The 15,963-nt window shown below is 54.1% G+C and overlaps 27 non-coding genes across 27 annotated transcripts; all 27 read left to right on the top strand.

Moving 5' to 3' along the window:
* Positions 1 to 29: 29 nt before the first annotated feature.
* Positions 30 to 101, top strand: Trnae-cuc (transfer RNA glutamic acid (anticodon CUC)). Its single transcript has one exon. It is a non-coding gene; the product is annotated as a tRNA-Glu (tRNA).
* Positions 102 to 481: 380 nt separating this feature from the next.
* Trnah-gug (transfer RNA histidin (anticodon GUG)) lies at positions 482 to 553 on the top strand. Its single transcript has one exon. It is a non-coding gene; the product is annotated as a tRNA-His (tRNA).
* Positions 554 to 1,289: 736 nt separating this feature from the next.
* Positions 1,290 to 1,371, top strand: Trnal-uag (transfer RNA leucine (anticodon UAG)). Its single transcript has one exon. It is a non-coding gene; the product is annotated as a tRNA-Leu (tRNA).
* A 445-nt stretch (positions 1,372 to 1,816) lies between these two features.
* Positions 1,817 to 1,888, top strand: Trnae-cuc (transfer RNA glutamic acid (anticodon CUC)). The gene has a single exon. It is a non-coding gene; the product is annotated as a tRNA-Glu (tRNA).
* Positions 1,889 to 2,268: 380 nt separating this feature from the next.
* Positions 2,269 to 2,340, top strand: Trnah-gug (transfer RNA histidin (anticodon GUG)). The gene has a single exon. It is a non-coding gene; the product is annotated as a tRNA-His (tRNA).
* A 736-nt stretch (positions 2,341 to 3,076) lies between these two features.
* Trnal-uag (transfer RNA leucine (anticodon UAG)) lies at positions 3,077 to 3,158 on the top strand. Its single transcript has one exon. It is a non-coding gene; the product is annotated as a tRNA-Leu (tRNA).
* A 445-nt stretch (positions 3,159 to 3,603) lies between these two features.
* Trnae-cuc (transfer RNA glutamic acid (anticodon CUC)) lies at positions 3,604 to 3,675 on the top strand. Its single transcript has one exon. It is a non-coding gene; the product is annotated as a tRNA-Glu (tRNA).
* Positions 3,676 to 4,055: 380 nt separating this feature from the next.
* On the top strand, positions 4,056 to 4,127 carry Trnah-gug (transfer RNA histidin (anticodon GUG)). Its single transcript has one exon. It is a non-coding gene; the product is annotated as a tRNA-His (tRNA).
* A 736-nt stretch (positions 4,128 to 4,863) lies between these two features.
* Trnal-uag (transfer RNA leucine (anticodon UAG)) lies at positions 4,864 to 4,945 on the top strand. The gene has a single exon. It is a non-coding gene; the product is annotated as a tRNA-Leu (tRNA).
* A 445-nt stretch (positions 4,946 to 5,390) lies between these two features.
* Positions 5,391 to 5,462, top strand: Trnae-cuc (transfer RNA glutamic acid (anticodon CUC)). The gene has a single exon. It is a non-coding gene; the product is annotated as a tRNA-Glu (tRNA).
* A 380-nt stretch (positions 5,463 to 5,842) lies between these two features.
* Trnah-gug (transfer RNA histidin (anticodon GUG)) lies at positions 5,843 to 5,914 on the top strand. Its single transcript has one exon. It is a non-coding gene; the product is annotated as a tRNA-His (tRNA).
* Positions 5,915 to 6,650: 736 nt separating this feature from the next.
* Trnal-uag (transfer RNA leucine (anticodon UAG)) lies at positions 6,651 to 6,732 on the top strand. Its single transcript has one exon. It is a non-coding gene; the product is annotated as a tRNA-Leu (tRNA).
* Positions 6,733 to 7,177: 445 nt separating this feature from the next.
* On the top strand, positions 7,178 to 7,249 carry Trnae-cuc (transfer RNA glutamic acid (anticodon CUC)). Its single transcript has one exon. It is a non-coding gene; the product is annotated as a tRNA-Glu (tRNA).
* Positions 7,250 to 7,629: 380 nt separating this feature from the next.
* Positions 7,630 to 7,701, top strand: Trnah-gug (transfer RNA histidin (anticodon GUG)). Its single transcript has one exon. It is a non-coding gene; the product is annotated as a tRNA-His (tRNA).
* Positions 7,702 to 8,437: 736 nt separating this feature from the next.
* Positions 8,438 to 8,519, top strand: Trnal-uag (transfer RNA leucine (anticodon UAG)). The gene has a single exon. It is a non-coding gene; the product is annotated as a tRNA-Leu (tRNA).
* A 445-nt stretch (positions 8,520 to 8,964) lies between these two features.
* Positions 8,965 to 9,036, top strand: Trnae-cuc (transfer RNA glutamic acid (anticodon CUC)). Its single transcript has one exon. It is a non-coding gene; the product is annotated as a tRNA-Glu (tRNA).
* A 380-nt stretch (positions 9,037 to 9,416) lies between these two features.
* On the top strand, positions 9,417 to 9,488 carry Trnah-gug (transfer RNA histidin (anticodon GUG)). Its single transcript has one exon. It is a non-coding gene; the product is annotated as a tRNA-His (tRNA).
* Positions 9,489 to 10,224: 736 nt separating this feature from the next.
* On the top strand, positions 10,225 to 10,306 carry Trnal-uag (transfer RNA leucine (anticodon UAG)). The gene has a single exon. It is a non-coding gene; the product is annotated as a tRNA-Leu (tRNA).
* A 445-nt stretch (positions 10,307 to 10,751) lies between these two features.
* On the top strand, positions 10,752 to 10,823 carry Trnae-cuc (transfer RNA glutamic acid (anticodon CUC)). Its single transcript has one exon. It is a non-coding gene; the product is annotated as a tRNA-Glu (tRNA).
* Positions 10,824 to 11,203: 380 nt separating this feature from the next.
* Positions 11,204 to 11,275, top strand: Trnah-gug (transfer RNA histidin (anticodon GUG)). Its single transcript has one exon. It is a non-coding gene; the product is annotated as a tRNA-His (tRNA).
* A 736-nt stretch (positions 11,276 to 12,011) lies between these two features.
* On the top strand, positions 12,012 to 12,093 carry Trnal-uag (transfer RNA leucine (anticodon UAG)). The gene has a single exon. It is a non-coding gene; the product is annotated as a tRNA-Leu (tRNA).
* A 445-nt stretch (positions 12,094 to 12,538) lies between these two features.
* On the top strand, positions 12,539 to 12,610 carry Trnae-cuc (transfer RNA glutamic acid (anticodon CUC)). Its single transcript has one exon. It is a non-coding gene; the product is annotated as a tRNA-Glu (tRNA).
* Positions 12,611 to 12,990: 380 nt separating this feature from the next.
* Positions 12,991 to 13,062, top strand: Trnah-gug (transfer RNA histidin (anticodon GUG)). The gene has a single exon. It is a non-coding gene; the product is annotated as a tRNA-His (tRNA).
* A 736-nt stretch (positions 13,063 to 13,798) lies between these two features.
* Positions 13,799 to 13,880, top strand: Trnal-uag (transfer RNA leucine (anticodon UAG)). The gene has a single exon. It is a non-coding gene; the product is annotated as a tRNA-Leu (tRNA).
* A 445-nt stretch (positions 13,881 to 14,325) lies between these two features.
* On the top strand, positions 14,326 to 14,397 carry Trnae-cuc (transfer RNA glutamic acid (anticodon CUC)). Its single transcript has one exon. It is a non-coding gene; the product is annotated as a tRNA-Glu (tRNA).
* Positions 14,398 to 14,777: 380 nt separating this feature from the next.
* On the top strand, positions 14,778 to 14,849 carry Trnah-gug (transfer RNA histidin (anticodon GUG)). Its single transcript has one exon. It is a non-coding gene; the product is annotated as a tRNA-His (tRNA).
* A 736-nt stretch (positions 14,850 to 15,585) lies between these two features.
* On the top strand, positions 15,586 to 15,667 carry Trnal-uag (transfer RNA leucine (anticodon UAG)). The gene has a single exon. It is a non-coding gene; the product is annotated as a tRNA-Leu (tRNA).
* The last annotated feature ends 296 nt before the right edge of the window (positions 15,668 to 15,963 follow it).

The following is a 15,963-nucleotide window of genomic DNA, read 5'->3' on the forward strand; positions in this document are numbered from 1 at the left end:
GTTCGCTGGAAAGAGCACTGCCGTCGTTATCCGGTGTGGTCTAGTGGCTAGGATACCTGGCTCTCACCCAGGAGGCCCGGGTTCGATTCCCGGTACCGGAATTGCGCGTTTTTGTTGCTCCTCTTATGCGACTTGTCTCGACTTTGCTCGACTGACGCTACGCTGACGCGTGCAGAAAGCTACGTTAAGTATGATTCACGGCAACACCTGACGGCGAGAGAGATGAAGCGTCTATCCACTTGTTATCCAGCCACATACCTGTAGTCAAGAGGCTTGGGGGACTGCAAGACATTGCCACGGAGGTGAATGCAGCTAACCACTGTAGTTAGTGTCCTGACAGCGCAGGCACGTTCATTTGCTCGTATACATGTGATGGAGACCGTGTCTGACACTGCTGTGGCGTACACCTTGGCCTAGGCTTTGCTGGGTATCGCCACTTGCATTCCAGCCAGCTGCCTTCGCGGGCGCCTCCGTGGCCATGGCCGTGATCGTCTAGTGGTTAGGACATTGCGTTGTGGCCGCAATAACCCAGGTTCGAATCCTGGTCACGGCAATTTTGAAAGTTTTGCCTTGCTGCCGTTGCAATGACGAGTACTCGAAATGACAGTACTCTCTTGATTTTTTTCACTCGTGTTCCGCAGGCCGCAGTTTGCACTACCACTTCATCCCCAACACGTAATGTCGCCTCCCAGAGCGCAGACGTCCGCTGCTCTCTGTAGTCGAAAAGGGCAGTTGTTTGAAGTGCGATGGATGAGCAGCCAGTCCCAGCAGAACAGGAAGTTGTGGCGTGCACTGTTTGTACAAATGCTAGGAACACTGGCGCACCAAGCAGCGCATGTAGCGTGGCCGAGCGCTTTAAGGCGCTGGTTTAAGGCACCAGTCTCTCTGTTGGCGCGGTTTCGAGTCCTGTAGCTGTCGGGGGTTTCGCTGTGATCGCGTTAACCTGCCGCTTTTTCTTCAAGTGTAACCTCCTTGAGCTCACATATGTTTGACACATGGAGCATTCTAGCTCCGCCTGACAGTTACAGCTACGATAATTTAGTGGTTACGGAAAGCCCAGGTTCGAAACCTGGTCACGGCACGAAAACGTCTCTTGACGCTGTCTCCTTAACTGCGACAGCTACAGACAAGTGGCGTCGCTACCATGCGGCGGGCACGGCTTTTTCTTGCTGTGGATGGCCTAAAGGGACGCTTCCAGTGGGAGAGCAGTGGAAATACATGCCAAGATACTTCCATTTCGAAGTGATCTTTGTAGTACAAAGGAAACGTTTTGCCGCTGCTGCTGCAACGGTAACGTGGCCGAACGGTCTAAGGCGCTGGTTTTAGGCACCAGTCTCTTCGGAGGCGTGGGTTCGAATCCCACCGTTGCCACTTTTTACGTCTCATTTTTGTGCCGTTGCGGTGTGTTCTCGTGGGGTAGGACGCAGCTCTTGTGACGCGCGTGTTGTGTAGGTAGCGTGGCCGAGCGGTCTAAGGCGCTGGTGTCAGGCACCATTCTCTTCGGAGGCGTGGGTTCCAATCCCACAGCTGCCAAGCGTGTAATGTCTCCTGTGTCGAAGGCAGATGCACTCATTGCCCGCAAAGGAAGCAGCACAACAAGGCGTGAGCGTCTGCTTGGTGAATGGTCGTAGAACAGTGCGTGGTGCAACGACAGCATTTGTAGGCACCTTTTGCTCTCATCATTGCTGGCGTTCGTCTCCACGAAATGCGTCCGGAGCACGCCGTTCTATAACGCGAGAGAGTGGATTTTTTACAGTTGTCGTCAGTTAACCGTGCGTGGCTGCTGCGTTCGCTGGAAAGAGCACTGCCGTCGTTATCCGGTGTGGTCTAGTGGCTAGGATACCTGGCTCTCACCCAGGAGGCCCGGGTTCGATTCCCGGTACCGGAATTGCGCGTTTTTGTTGCTCCTCTTATGCGACTTGTCTCGACTTTGCTCGACTGACGCTACGCTGACGCGTGCAGAAAGCTACGTTAAGTATGATTCACGGCAACACCTGACGGCGAGAGAGATGAAGCGTCTATCCACTTGTTATCCAGCCACATACCTGTAGTCAAGAGGCTTGGGGGACTGCAAGACATTGCCACGGAGGTGAATGCAGCTAACCACTGTAGTTAGTGTCCTGACAGCGCAGGCACGTTCATTTGCTCGTATACATGTGATGGAGACCGTGTCTGACACTGCTGTGGCGTACACCTTGGCCTAGGCTTTGCTGGGTATCGCCACTTGCATTCCAGCCAGCTGCCTTCGCGGGCGCCTCCGTGGCCATGGCCGTGATCGTCTAGTGGTTAGGACATTGCGTTGTGGCCGCAATAACCCAGGTTCGAATCCTGGTCACGGCAATTTTGAAAGTTTTGCCTTGCTGCCGTTGCAATGACGAGTACTCGAAATGACAGTACTCTCTTGATTTTTTTCACTCGTGTTCCGCAGGCCGCAGTTTGCACTACCACTTCATCCCCAACACGTAATGTCGCCTCCCAGAGCGCAGACGTCCGCTGCTCTCTGTAGTCGAAAAGGGCAGTTGTTTGAAGTGCGATGGATGAGCAGCCAGTCCCAGCAGAACAGGAAGTTGTGGCGTGCACTGTTTGTACAAATGCTAGGAACACTGGCGCACCAAGCAGCGCATGTAGCGTGGCCGAGCGCTTTAAGGCGCTGGTTTAAGGCACCAGTCTCTCTGTTGGCGCGGTTTCGAGTCCTGTAGCTGTCGGGGGTTTCGCTGTGATCGCGTTAACCTGCCGCTTTTTCTTCAAGTGTAACCTCCTTGAGCTCACATATGTTTGACACATGGAGCATTCTAGCTCCGCCTGACAGTTACAGCTACGATAATTTAGTGGTTACGGAAAGCCCAGGTTCGAAACCTGGTCACGGCACGAAAACGTCTCTTGACGCTGTCTCCTTAACTGCGACAGCTACAGACAAGTGGCGTCGCTACCATGCGGCGGGCACGGCTTTTTCTTGCTGTGGATGGCCTAAAGGGACGCTTCCAGTGGGAGAGCAGTGGAAATACATGCCAAGATACTTCCATTTCGAAGTGATCTTTGTAGTACAAAGGAAACGTTTTGCCGCTGCTGCTGCAACGGTAACGTGGCCGAACGGTCTAAGGCGCTGGTTTTAGGCACCAGTCTCTTCGGAGGCGTGGGTTCGAATCCCACCGTTGCCACTTTTTACGTCTCATTTTTGTGCCGTTGCGGTGTGTTCTCGTGGGGTAGGACGCAGCTCTTGTGACGCGCGTGTTGTGTAGGTAGCGTGGCCGAGCGGTCTAAGGCGCTGGTGTCAGGCACCATTCTCTTCGGAGGCGTGGGTTCCAATCCCACAGCTGCCAAGCGTGTAATGTCTCCTGTGTCGAAGGCAGATGCACTCATTGCCCGCAAAGGAAGCAGCACAACAAGGCGTGAGCGTCTGCTTGGTGAATGGTCGTAGAACAGTGCGTGGTGCAACGACAGCATTTGTAGGCACCTTTTGCTCTCATCATTGCTGGCGTTCGTCTCCACGAAATGCGTCCGGAGCACGCCGTTCTATAACGCGAGAGAGTGGATTTTTTACAGTTGTCGTCAGTTAACCGTGCGTGGCTGCTGCGTTCGCTGGAAAGAGCACTGCCGTCGTTATCCGGTGTGGTCTAGTGGCTAGGATACCTGGCTCTCACCCAGGAGGCCCGGGTTCGATTCCCGGTACCGGAATTGCGCGTTTTTGTTGCTCCTCTTATGCGACTTGTCTCGACTTTGCTCGACTGACGCTACGCTGACGCGTGCAGAAAGCTACGTTAAGTATGATTCACGGCAACACCTGACGGCGAGAGAGATGAAGCGTCTATCCACTTGTTATCCAGCCACATACCTGTAGTCAAGAGGCTTGGGGGACTGCAAGACATTGCCACGGAGGTGAATGCAGCTAACCACTGTAGTTAGTGTCCTGACAGCGCAGGCACGTTCATTTGCTCGTATACATGTGATGGAGACCGTGTCTGACACTGCTGTGGCGTACACCTTGGCCTAGGCTTTGCTGGGTATCGCCACTTGCATTCCAGCCAGCTGCCTTCGCGGGCGCCTCCGTGGCCATGGCCGTGATCGTCTAGTGGTTAGGACATTGCGTTGTGGCCGCAATAACCCAGGTTCGAATCCTGGTCACGGCAATTTTGAAAGTTTTGCCTTGCTGCCGTTGCAATGACGAGTACTCGAAATGACAGTACTCTCTTGATTTTTTTCACTCGTGTTCCGCAGGCCGCAGTTTGCACTACCACTTCATCCCCAACACGTAATGTCGCCTCCCAGAGCGCAGACGTCCGCTGCTCTCTGTAGTCGAAAAGGGCAGTTGTTTGAAGTGCGATGGATGAGCAGCCAGTCCCAGCAGAACAGGAAGCTGTGGCGTGCACTGTTTGTACAAATGCTAGGAACACTGGCGCACCAAGCAGCGCATGTAGCGTGGCCGAGCGCTTTAAGGCGCTGGTTTAAGGCACCAGTCTCTCTGTTGGCGCGGTTTCGAGTCCTGTAGCTGTCGGGGGTTTCGCTGTGATCGCGTTAACCTGCCGCTTTTTCTTCAAGTGTAACCTCCTTGAGCTCACATATGTTTGACACATGGAGCATTCTAGCTCCGCCTGACAGTTACAGCTACGATAATTTAGTGGTTACGGAAAGCCCAGGTTCGAAACCTGGTCACGGCACGAAAACGTCTCTTGACGCTGTCTCCTTAACTGCGACAGCTACAGACAAGTGGCGTCGCTACCATGCGGCGGGCACGGCTTTTTCTTGCTGTGGATGGCCTAAAGGGACGCTTCCAGTGGGAGAGCAGTGGAAATACATGCCAAGATACTTCCATTTCGAAGTGATCTTTGTAGTACAAAGGAAACGTTTTGCCGCTGCTGCTGCAACGGTAACGTGGCCGAGCGGTCTAAGGCGCTGGTTTTAGGCACCAGTCTCTTCGGAGGCGTGGGTTCGAATCCCACCGTTGCCACTTTTTACGTCTCATTTTTGTGCCGTTGCGGTGTGTTCTCGTGGGGTAGGACGCAGCTCTTGTGACGCGCGTGTTGTGTAGGTAGCGTGGCCGAGCGGTCTAAGGCGCTGGTGTCAGGCACCATTCTCTTCGGAGGCGTGGGTTCCAATCCCACAGCTGCCAAGCGTGTAATGTCTCCTGTGTCGAAGGCAGATGCACTCATTGCCCGCAAAGGAAGCAGCACAACAAGGCGTGAGCGTCTGCTTGGTGAATGGTCGTAGAACAGTGCGTGGTGCAACGACAGCATTTGTAGGCACCTTTTGCTCTCATCATTGCTGGCGTTCGTCTCCACGAAATGCGTCCGGAGCACGCCGTTCTATAACGCGAGAGAGTGGATTTTTTACAGTTGTCGTCAGTTAACCGTGCGTGGCTGCTGCGTTCGCTGGAAAGAGCACTGCCGTCGTTATCCGGTGTGGTCTAGTGGCTAGGATACCTGGCTCTCACCCAGGAGGCCCGGGTTCGATTCCCGGTACCGGAACTGCGCGTTTTTGTTGCTCCTCTTATGCGGCTTGTCTCGACTTTGCTCGACTGACGCTACGCTGACGCGTGCAGAAAGCTACGTTAAGTATGATTCACGGCAACACCTGACGGCGAGAGAGATGAAGCGTCTATCCACTTGTTATCCAGCCACATACCTGTAGTCAAGAGGCTTGGGGGACTGCAAGACATTGCCACGGAGGTGAATGCAGCTAACCACTGTAGTTAGTGTCCTGACAGCGCAGGCACGTTCATTTGCTCGTATACATGTGATGGAGACCGTGTCTGACACTGCTGTGGCGTACACCTTGGCCTAGGCTTTGCTGGGTATCGCCACTTGCATTCCAGCCAGCTGCCTTCGCGGGCGCCTCCGTGGCCATGGCCGTGATCGTCTAGTGGTTAGGACATTGCGTTGTGGCCGCAATAACCCAGGTTCGAATCCTGGTCACGGCAATTTTGAAAGTTTTGCCTTGCTGCCGTTGCAATGACGAGTACTCGAAATGACAGTACTCTCTTGATTTTTTTCACTCGTGTTCCGCAGGCCGCAGTTTGCACTACCACTTCATCCCCAACACGTAATGTCGCCTCCCAGAGCGCAGACGTCCGCTGCTCTCTGTAGTCGAAAAGGGCAGTTGTTTGAAGTGCGATGGATGAGCAGCCAGTCCCAGCAGAACAGGAAGTTGTGGCGTGCACTGTTTGTACAAATGCTAGGAACACTGGCGCACCAAGCAGCGCATGTAGCGTGGCCGAGCGCTTTAAGGCGCTGGTTTAAGGCACCAGTCTCTCTGTTGGCGCGGTTTCGAGTCCTGTAGCTGTCGGGGGTTTCGCTGTGATCGCGTTAACCTGCCGCTTTTTCTTCAAGTGTAACCTCCTTGAGCTCACATATGTTTGACACATGGAGCATTCTAGCTCCGCCTGACAGTTACAGCTACGATAATTTAGTGGTTACGGAAAGCCCAGGTTCGAAACCTGGTCACGGCACGAAAACGTCTCTTGACGCTGTCTCCTTAACTGCGACAGCTACAGACAAGTGGCGTCGCTACCATGCGGCGGGCACGGCTTTTTCTTGCTGTGGATGGCCTAAAGGGACGCTTCCAGTGGGAGAGCAGTGGAAATACATGCCAAGATACTTCCATTTCGAAGTGATCTTTGTAGTACAAAGGAAACGTTTTGCCGCTGCTGCTGCAACGGTAACGTGGCCGAGCGGTCTAAGGCGCTGGTTTTAGGCACCAGTCTCTTCGGAGGCGTGGGTTCGAATCCCACCGTTGCCACTTTTTACGTCTCATTTTTGTGCCGTTGCGGTGTGTTCTCGTGGGGTAGGACGCAGCTCTTGTGACGCGCGTGTTGTGTAGGTAGCGTGGCCGAGCGGTCTAAGGCGCTGGTGTCAGGCACCATTCTCTTCGGAGGCGTGGGTTCCAATCCCACAGCTGCCAAGCGTGTAATGTCTCCTGTGTCGAAGGCAGATGCACTCATTGCCCGCAAAGGAAGCAGCACAACAAGGCGTGAGCGTCTGCTTGGTGAATGGTCGTAGAACAGTGCGTGGTGCAACGACAGCATTTGTAGGCACCTTTTGCTCTCATCATTGCTGGCGTTCGTCTCCACGAAATGCGTCCGGAGCACGCCGTTCTATAACGCGAGAGAGTGGATTTTTTACAGTTGTCGTCAGTTAACCGTGCGTGGCTGCTGCGTTCGCTGGAAAGAGCACTGCCGTCGTTATCCGGTGTGGTCTAGTGGCTAGGATACCTGGCTCTCACCCAGGAGGCCCGGGTTCGATTCCCGGTACCGGAACTGCGCGTTTTTGTTGCTCCTCTTATGCGGCTTGTCTCGACTTTGCTCGACTGACGCTACGCTGACGCGTGCAGAAAGCTACGTTAAGTATGATTCACGGCAACACCTGACGGCGAGAGAGATGAAGCGTCTATCCACTTGTTATCCAGCCACATACCTGTAGTCAAGAGGCTTGGGGGACTGCAAGACATTGCCACGGAGGTGAATGCAGCTAACCACTGTAGTTAGTGTCCTGACAGCGCAGGCACGTTCATTTGCTCGTATACATGTGATGGAGACCGTGTCTGACACTGCTGTGGCGTACACCTTGGCCTAGGCTTTGCTGGGTATCGCCACTTGCATTCCAGCCAGCTGCCTTCGCGGGCGCCTCCGTGGCCATGGCCGTGATCGTCTAGTGGTTAGGACATTGCGTTGTGGCCGCAATAACCCAGGTTCGAATCCTGGTCACGGCAATTTTGAAAGTTTTGCCTTGCTGCCGTTGCAATGACGAGTACTCGAAATGACAGTACTCTCTTGATTTTTTTCACTCGTGTTCCGCAGGCCGCAGTTTGCACTACCACTTCATCCCCAACACGTAATGTCGCCTCCCAGAGCGCAGACGTCCGCTGCTCTCTGTAGTCGAAAAGGGCAGTTGTTTGAAGTGCGATGGATGAGCAGCCAGTCCCAGCAGAACAGGAAGTTGTGGCGTGCACTGTTTGTACAAATGCTAGGAACACTGGCGCACCAAGCAGCGCATGTAGCGTGGCCGAGCGCTTTAAGGCGCTGGTTTAAGGCACCAGTCTCTCTGTTGGCGCGGTTTCGAGTCCTGTAGCTGTCGGGGGTTTCGCTGTGATCGCGTTAACCTGCCGCTTTTTCTTCAAGTGTAACCTCCTTGAGCTCACATATGTTTGACACATGGAGCATTCTAGCTCCGCCTGACAGTTACAGCTACGATAATTTAGTGGTTACGGAAAGCCCAGGTTCGAAACCTGGTCACGGCACGAAAACGTCTCTTGACGCTGTCTCCTTAACTGCGACAGCTACAGACAAGTGGCGTCGCTACCATGCGGCGGGCACGGCTTTTTCTTGCTGTGGATGGCCTAAAGGGACGCTTCCAGTGGGAGAGCAGTGGAAATACATGCCAAGATACTTCCATTTCGAAGTGATCTTTGTAGTACAAAGGAAACGTTTTGCCGCTGCTGCTGCAACGGTAACGTGGCCGAGCGGTCTAAGGCGCTGGTTTTAGGCACCAGTCTCTTCGGAGGCGTGGGTTCGAATCCCACCGTTGCCACTTTTTACGTCTCATTTTTGTGCCGTTGCGGTGTGTTCTCGTGGGGTAGGACGCAGCTCTTGTGACGCGCGTGTTGTGTAGGTAGCGTGGCCGAGCGGTCTAAGGCGCTGGTGTCAGGCACCATTCTCTTCGGAGGCGTGGGTTCCAATCCCACAGCTGCCAAGCGTGTAATGTCTCCTGTGTCGAAGGCAGATGCACTCATTGCCCGCAAAGGAAGCAGCACAACAAGGCGTGAGCGTCTGCTTGGTGAATGGTCGTAGAACAGTGCGTGGTGCAACGACAGCATTTGTAGGCACCTTTTGCTCTCATCATTGCTGGCGTTCGTCTCCACGAAATGCGTCCGGAGCACGCCGTTCTATAACGCGAGAGAGTGGATTTTTTACAGTTGTCGTCAGTTAACCGTGCGTGGCTGCTGCGTTCGCTGGAAAGAGCACTGCCGTCGTTATCCGGTGTGGTCTAGTGGCTAGGATACCTGGCTCTCACCCAGGAGGCCCGGGTTCGATTCCCGGTACCGGAATTGCGCGTTTTTGTTGCTCCTCTTATGCGACTTGTCTCGACTTTGCTCGACTGACGCTACGCTGACGCGTGCAGAAAGCTACGTTAAGTATGATTCACGGCAACACCTGACGGCGAGAGAGATGAAGCGTCTATCCACTTGTTATCCAGCCACATACCTGTAGTCAAGAGGCTTGGGGGACTGCAAGACATTGCCACGGAGGTGAATGCAGCTAACCACTGTAGTTAGTGTCCTGACAGCGCAGGCACGTTCATTTGCTCGTATACATGTGATGGAGACCGTGTCTGACACTGCTGTGGCGTACACCTTGGCCTAGGCTTTGCTGGGTATCGCCACTTGCATTCCAGCCAGCTGCCTTCGCGGGCGCCTCCGTGGCCATGGCCGTGATCGTCTAGTGGTTAGGACATTGCGTTGTGGCCGCAATAACCCAGGTTCGAATCCTGGTCACGGCAATTTTGAAAGTTTTGCCTTGCTGCCGTTGCAATGACGAGTACTCGAAATGACAGTACTCTCTTGATTTTTTTCACTCGTGTTCCGCAGGCCGCAGTTTGCACTACCACTTCATCCCCAACACGTAATGTCGCCTCCCAGAGCGCAGACGTCCGCTGCTCTCTGTAGTCGAAAAGGGCAGTTGTTTGAAGTGCGATGGATGAGCAGCCAGTCCCAGCAGAACAGGAAGCTGTGGCGTGCACTGTTTGTACAAATGCTAGGAACACTGGCGCACCAAGCAGCGCATGTAGCGTGGCCGAGCGCTTTAAGGCGCTGGTTTAAGGCACCAGTCTCTCTGTTGGCGCGGTTTCGAGTCCTGTAGCTGTCGGGGGTTTCGCTGTGATCGCGTTAACCTGCCGCTTTTTCTTCAAGTGTAACCTCCTTGAGCTCACATATGTTTGACACATGGAGCATTCTAGCTCCGCCTGACAGTTACAGCTACGATAATTTAGTGGTTACGGAAAGCCCAGGTTCGAAACCTGGTCACGGCACGAAAACGTCTCTTGACGCTGTCTCCTTAACTGCGACAGCTACAGACAAGTGGCGTCGCTACCATGCGGCGGGCACGGCTTTTTCTTGCTGTGGATGGCCTAAAGGGACGCTTCCAGTGGGAGAGCAGTGGAAATACATGCCAAGATACTTCCATTTCGAAGTGATCTTTGTAGTACAAAGGAAACGTTTTGCCGCTGCTGCTGCAACGGTAACGTGGCCGAGCGGTCTAAGGCGCTGGTTTTAGGCACCAGTCTCTTCGGAGGCGTGGGTTCGAATCCCACCGTTGCCACTTTTTACGTCTCATTTTTGTGCCGTTGCGGTGTGTTCTCGTGGGGTAGGACGCAGCTCTTGTGACGCGCGTGTTGTGTAGGTAGCGTGGCCGAGCGGTCTAAGGCGCTGGTGTCAGGCACCATTCTCTTCGGAGGCGTGGGTTCCAATCCCACAGCTGCCAAGCGTGTAATGTCTCCTGTGTCGAAGGCAGATGCACTCATTGCCCGCAAAGGAAGCAGCACAACAAGGCGTGAGCGTCTGCTTGGTGAATGGTCGTAGAACAGTGCGTGGTGCAACGACAGCATTTGTAGGCACCTTTTGCTCTCATCATTGCTGGCGTTCGTCTCCACGAAATGCGTCCGGAGCACGCCGTTCTATAACGCGAGAGAGTGGATTTTTTACAGTTGTCGTCAGTTAACCGTGCGTGGCTGCTGCGTTCGCTGGAAAGAGCACTGCCGTCGTTATCCGGTGTGGTCTAGTGGCTAGGATACCTGGCTCTCACCCAGGAGGCCCGGGTTCGATTCCCGGTACCGGAATTGCGCGTTTTTGTTGCTCCTCTTATGCGACTTGTCTCGACTTTGCTCGACTGACGCTACGCTGACGCGTGCAGAAAGCTACGTTAAGTATGATTCACGGCAACACCTGACGGCGAGAGAGATGAAGCGTCTATCCACTTGTTATCCAGCCACATACCTGTAGTCAAGAGGCTTGGGGGACTGCAAGACATTGCCACGGAGGTGAATGCAGCTAACCACTGTAGTTAGTGTCCTGACAGCGCAGGCACGTTCATTTGCTCGTATACATGTGATGGAGACCGTGTCTGACACTGCTGTGGCGTACACCTTGGCCTAGGCTTTGCTGGGTATCGCCACTTGCATTCCAGCCAGCTGCCTTCGCGGGCGCCTCCGTGGCCATGGCCGTGATCGTCTAGTGGTTAGGACATTGCGTTGTGGCCGCAATAACCCAGGTTCGAATCCTGGTCACGGCAATTTTGAAAGTTTTGCCTTGCTGCCGTTGCAATGACGAGTACTCGAAATGACAGTACTCTCTTGATTTTTTTCACTCGTGTTCCGCAGGCCGCAGTTTGCACTACCACTTCATCCCCAACACGTAATGTCGCCTCCCAGAGCGCAGACGTCCGCTGCTCTCTGTAGTCGAAAAGGGCAGTTGTTTGAAGTGCGATGGATGAGCAGCCAGTCCCAGCAGAACAGGAAGCTGTGGCGTGCACTGTTTGTACAAATGCTAGGAACACTGGCGCACCAAGCAGCGCATGTAGCGTGGCCGAGCGCTTTAAGGCGCTGGTTTAAGGCACCAGTCTCTCTGTTGGCGCGGTTTCGAGTCCTGTAGCTGTCGGGGGTTTCGCTGTGATCGCGTTAACCTGCCGCTTTTTCTTCAAGTGTAACCTCCTTGAGCTCACATATGTTTGACACATGGAGCATTCTAGCTCCGCCTGACAGTTACAGCTACGATAATTTAGTGGTTACGGAAAGCCCAGGTTCGAAACCTGGTCACGGCACGAAAACGTCTCTTGACGCTGTCTCCTTAACTGCGACAGCTACAGACAAGTGGCGTCGCTACCATGCGGCGGGCACGGCTTTTTCTTGCTGTGGATGGCCTAAAGGGACGCTTCCAGTGGGAGAGCAGTGGAAATACATGCCAAGATACTTCCATTTCGAAGTGATCTTTGTAGTACAAAGGAAACGTTTTGCCGCTGCTGCTGCAACGGTAACGTGGCCGAGCGGTCTAAGGCGCTGGTTTTAGGCACCAGTCTCTTCGGAGGCGTGGGTTCGAATCCCACCGTTGCCACTTTTTACGTCTCATTTTTGTGCCGTTGCGGTGTGTTCTCGTGGGGTAGGACGCAGCTCTTGTGACGCGCGTGTTGTGTAGGTAGCGTGGCCGAGCGGTCTAAGGCGCTGGTGTCAGGCACCATTCTCTTCGGAGGCGTGGGTTCCAATCCCACAGCTGCCAAGCGTGTAATGTCTCCTGTGTCGAAGGCAGATGCACTCATTGCCCGCAAAGGAAGCAGCACAACAAGGCGTGAGCGTCTGCTTGGTGAATGGTCGTAGAACAGTGCGTGGTGCAACGACAGCATTTGTAGGCACCTTTTGCTCTCATCATTGCTGGCGTTCGTCTCCACGAAATGCGTCCGGAGCACGCCGTTCTATAACGCGAGAGAGTGGATTTTTTACAGTTGTCGTCAGTTAACCGTGCGTGGCTGCTGCGTTCGCTGGAAAGAGCACTGCCGTCGTTATCCGGTGTGGTCTAGTGGCTAGGATACCTGGCTCTCACCCAGGAGGCCCGGGTTCGATTCCCGGTACCGGAATTGCGCGTTTTTGTTGCTCCTCTTATGCGACTTGTCTCGACTTTGCTCGACTGACGCTACGCTGACGCGTGCAGAAAGCTACGTTAAGTATGATTCACGGCAACACCTGACGGCGAGAGAGATGAAGCGTCTATCCACTTGTTATCCAGCCACATACCTGTAGTCAAGAGGCTTGGGGGACTGCAAGACATTGCCACGGAGGTGAATGCAGCTAACCACTGTAGTTAGTGTCCTGACAGCGCAGGCACGTTCATTTGCTCGTATACATGTGATGGAGACCGTGTCTGACACTGCTGTGGCGTACACCTTGGCCTAGGCTTTGCTGGGTATCGCCACTTGCATTCCAGCCAGCTGCCTTCGCGGGCGCCTCCGTGGCCATGGCCGTGATCGTCTAGTGGTTAGGACATTGCGTTGTGGCCGCAATAACCCAGGTTCGAATCCTGGTCACGGCAATTTTGAAAGTTTTGCCTTGCTGCCGTTGCAATGACGAGTACTCGAAATGACAGTACTCTCTTGATTTTTTTCACTCGTGTTCCGCAGGCCGCAGTTTGCACTACCACTTCATCCCCAACACGTAATGTCGCCTCCCAGAGCGCAGACGTCCGCTGCTCTCTGTAGTCGAAAAGGGCAGTTGTTTGAAGTGCGATGGATGAGCAGCCAGTCCCAGCAGAACAGGAAGCTGTGGCGTGCACTGTTTGTACAAATGCTAGGAACACTGGCGCACCAAGCAGCGCATGTAGCGTGGCCGAGCGCTTTAAGGCGCTGGTTTAAGGCACCAGTCTCTCTGTTGGCGCGGTTTCGAGTCCTGTAGCTGTCGGGGGTTTCGCTGTGATCGCGTTAACCTGCCGCTTTTTCTTCAAGTGTAACCTCCTTGAGCTCACATATGTTTGACACATGGAGCATTCTAGCTCCGCCTGACAGTTACAGCTACGATAATTTAGTGGTTACGGAAAGCCCAGGTTCGAAACCTGGTCACGGCACGAAAACGTCTCTTGACGCTGTCTCCTTAACTGCGACAGCTACAGACAAGTGGCGTCGCTACCATGCGGCGGGCACGGCTTTTTCTTGCTGTGGATGGCCTAAAGGGACGCTTCCAGTGGGAGAGCAGTGGAAATACATGCCAAGATACTTCCATTTCGAAGTGATCTTTGTAGTACAAAGGAAACGTTTTGCCGCTGCTGCTGCAACGGTAACGTGGCCGAGCGGTCTAAGGCGCTGGTTTTAGGCACCAGTCTCTTCGGAGGCGTGGGTTCGAATCCCACCGTTGCCACTTTTTACGTCTCATTTTTGTGCCGTTGCGGTGTGTTCTCGTGGGGTAGGACGCAGCTCTTGTGACGCGCGTGTTGTGTAGGTAGCGTGGCCGAGCGGTCTAAGGCGCTGGTGTCAGGCACCATTCTCTTCGGAGGCGTGGGTTCCAATCCCACAGCTGCCAAGCGTGTAATGTCTCCTGTGTCGAAGGCAGATGCACTCATTGCCCGCAAAGGAAGCAGCACAACAAGGCGTGAGCGTCTGCTTGGTGAATGGTCGTAGAACAGTGCGTGGTGCAACGACAGCATTTGTAGGCACCTTTTGCTCTCATCATTGCTGGCGTTCGTCTCCACGAAATGCGTCCGGAGCACGCCGTTCTATAACGCGAGAGAGTGGATTTTTTACAGTTGTCGTCAGTTAACCGTGCGTGGCTGCTGCGTTCGCTGGAAAGAGCACTGCCGTCGTTATCCGGTGTGGTCTAGTGGCTAGGATACCTGGCTCTCACCCAGGAGGCCCGGGTTCGATTCCCGGTACCGGAATTGCGCGTTTTTGTTGCTCCTCTTATGCGACTTGTCTCGACTTTGCTCGACTGACGCTACGCTGACGCGTGCAGAAAGCTACGTTAAGTATGATTCACGGCAACACCTGACGGCGAGAGAGATGAAGCGTCTATCCACTTGTTATCCAGCCACATACCTGTAGTCAAGAGGCTTGGGGGACTGCAAGACATTGCCACGGAGGTGAATGCAGCTAACCACTGTAGTTAGTGTCCTGACAGCGCAGGCACGTTCATTTGCTCGTATACATGTGATGGAGACCGTGTCTGACACTGCTGTGGCGTACACCTTGGCCTAGGCTTTGCTGGGTATCGCCACTTGCATTCCAGCCAGCTGCCTTCGCGGGCGCCTCCGTGGCCATGGCCGTGATCGTCTAGTGGTTAGGACATTGCGTTGTGGCCGCAATAACCCAGGTTCGAATCCTGGTCACGGCAATTTTGAAAGTTTTGCCTTGCTGCCGTTGCAATGACGAGTACTCGAAATGACAGTACTCTCTTGATTTTTTTCACTCGTGTTCCGCAGGCCGCAGTTTGCACTACCACTTCATCCCCAACACGTAATGTCGCCTCCCAGAGCGCAGACGTCCGCTGCTCTCTGTAGTCGAAAAGGGCAGTTGTTTGAAGTGCGATGGATGAGCAGCCAGTCCCAGCAGAACAGGAAGCTGTGGCGTGCACTGTTTGTACAAATGCTAGGAACACTGGCGCACCAAGCAGCGCATGTAGCGTGGCCGAGCGCTTTAAGGCGCTGGTTTAAGGCACCAGTCTCTCTGTTGGCGCGGTTTCGAGTCCTGTAGCTGTCGGGGGTTTCGCTGTGATCGCGTTAACCTGCCGCTTTTTCTTCAAGTGTAACCTCCTTGAGCTCACATATGTTTGACACATGGAGCATTCTAGCTCCGCCTGACAGTTACAGCTACGATAATTTAGTGGTTACGGAAAGCCCAGGTTCGAAACCTGGTCACGGCACGAAAACGTCTCTTGACGCTGTCTCCTTAACTGCGACAGCTACAGACAAGTGGCGTCGCTACCATGCGGCGGGCACGGCTTTTTCTTGCTGTGGATGGCCTAAAGGGACGCTTCCAGTGGGAGAGCAGTGGAAATACATGCCAAGATACTTCCATTTCGAAGTGATCTTTGTAGTACAAAGGAAACGTTTTGCCGCTGCTGCTGCAACGGTAACGTGGCCGAGCGGTCTAAGGCGCTGGTTTTAGGCACCAGTCTCTTCGGAGGCGTGGGTTCGAATCCCACCGTTGCCACTTTTTACGTCTCATTTTTGTGCCGTTGCGGTGTGTTCTCGTGGGGTAGGACGCAGCTCTTGTGACGCGCGTGTTGTGTAGGTAGCGTGGCCGAGCGGTCTAAGGCGCTGGTGTCAGGCACCATTCTCTTCGGAGGCGTGGGTTCCAATCCCACAGCTGCCAAGCGTGTAATGTCTCCTGTGTCGAAGGCAGATGCACTCATTGCCCGCAAAGGAAGCAGCACAACAAGGCGTGAGCGTCTGCTTGGTGAATGGTCGTAGAACAGTGCGTGGTGCAACGACAGCATTTGTAGGCAC

Source organism: Schistocerca serialis, unplaced genomic scaffold (genome assembly GCF_023864345.2).
Source record: "Schistocerca serialis cubense isolate TAMUIC-IGC-003099 unplaced genomic scaffold, iqSchSeri2.2 HiC_scaffold_335, whole genome shotgun sequence".
NCBI lineage: Eukaryota > Metazoa > Arthropoda > Insecta > Orthoptera > Acrididae > Schistocerca > Schistocerca serialis.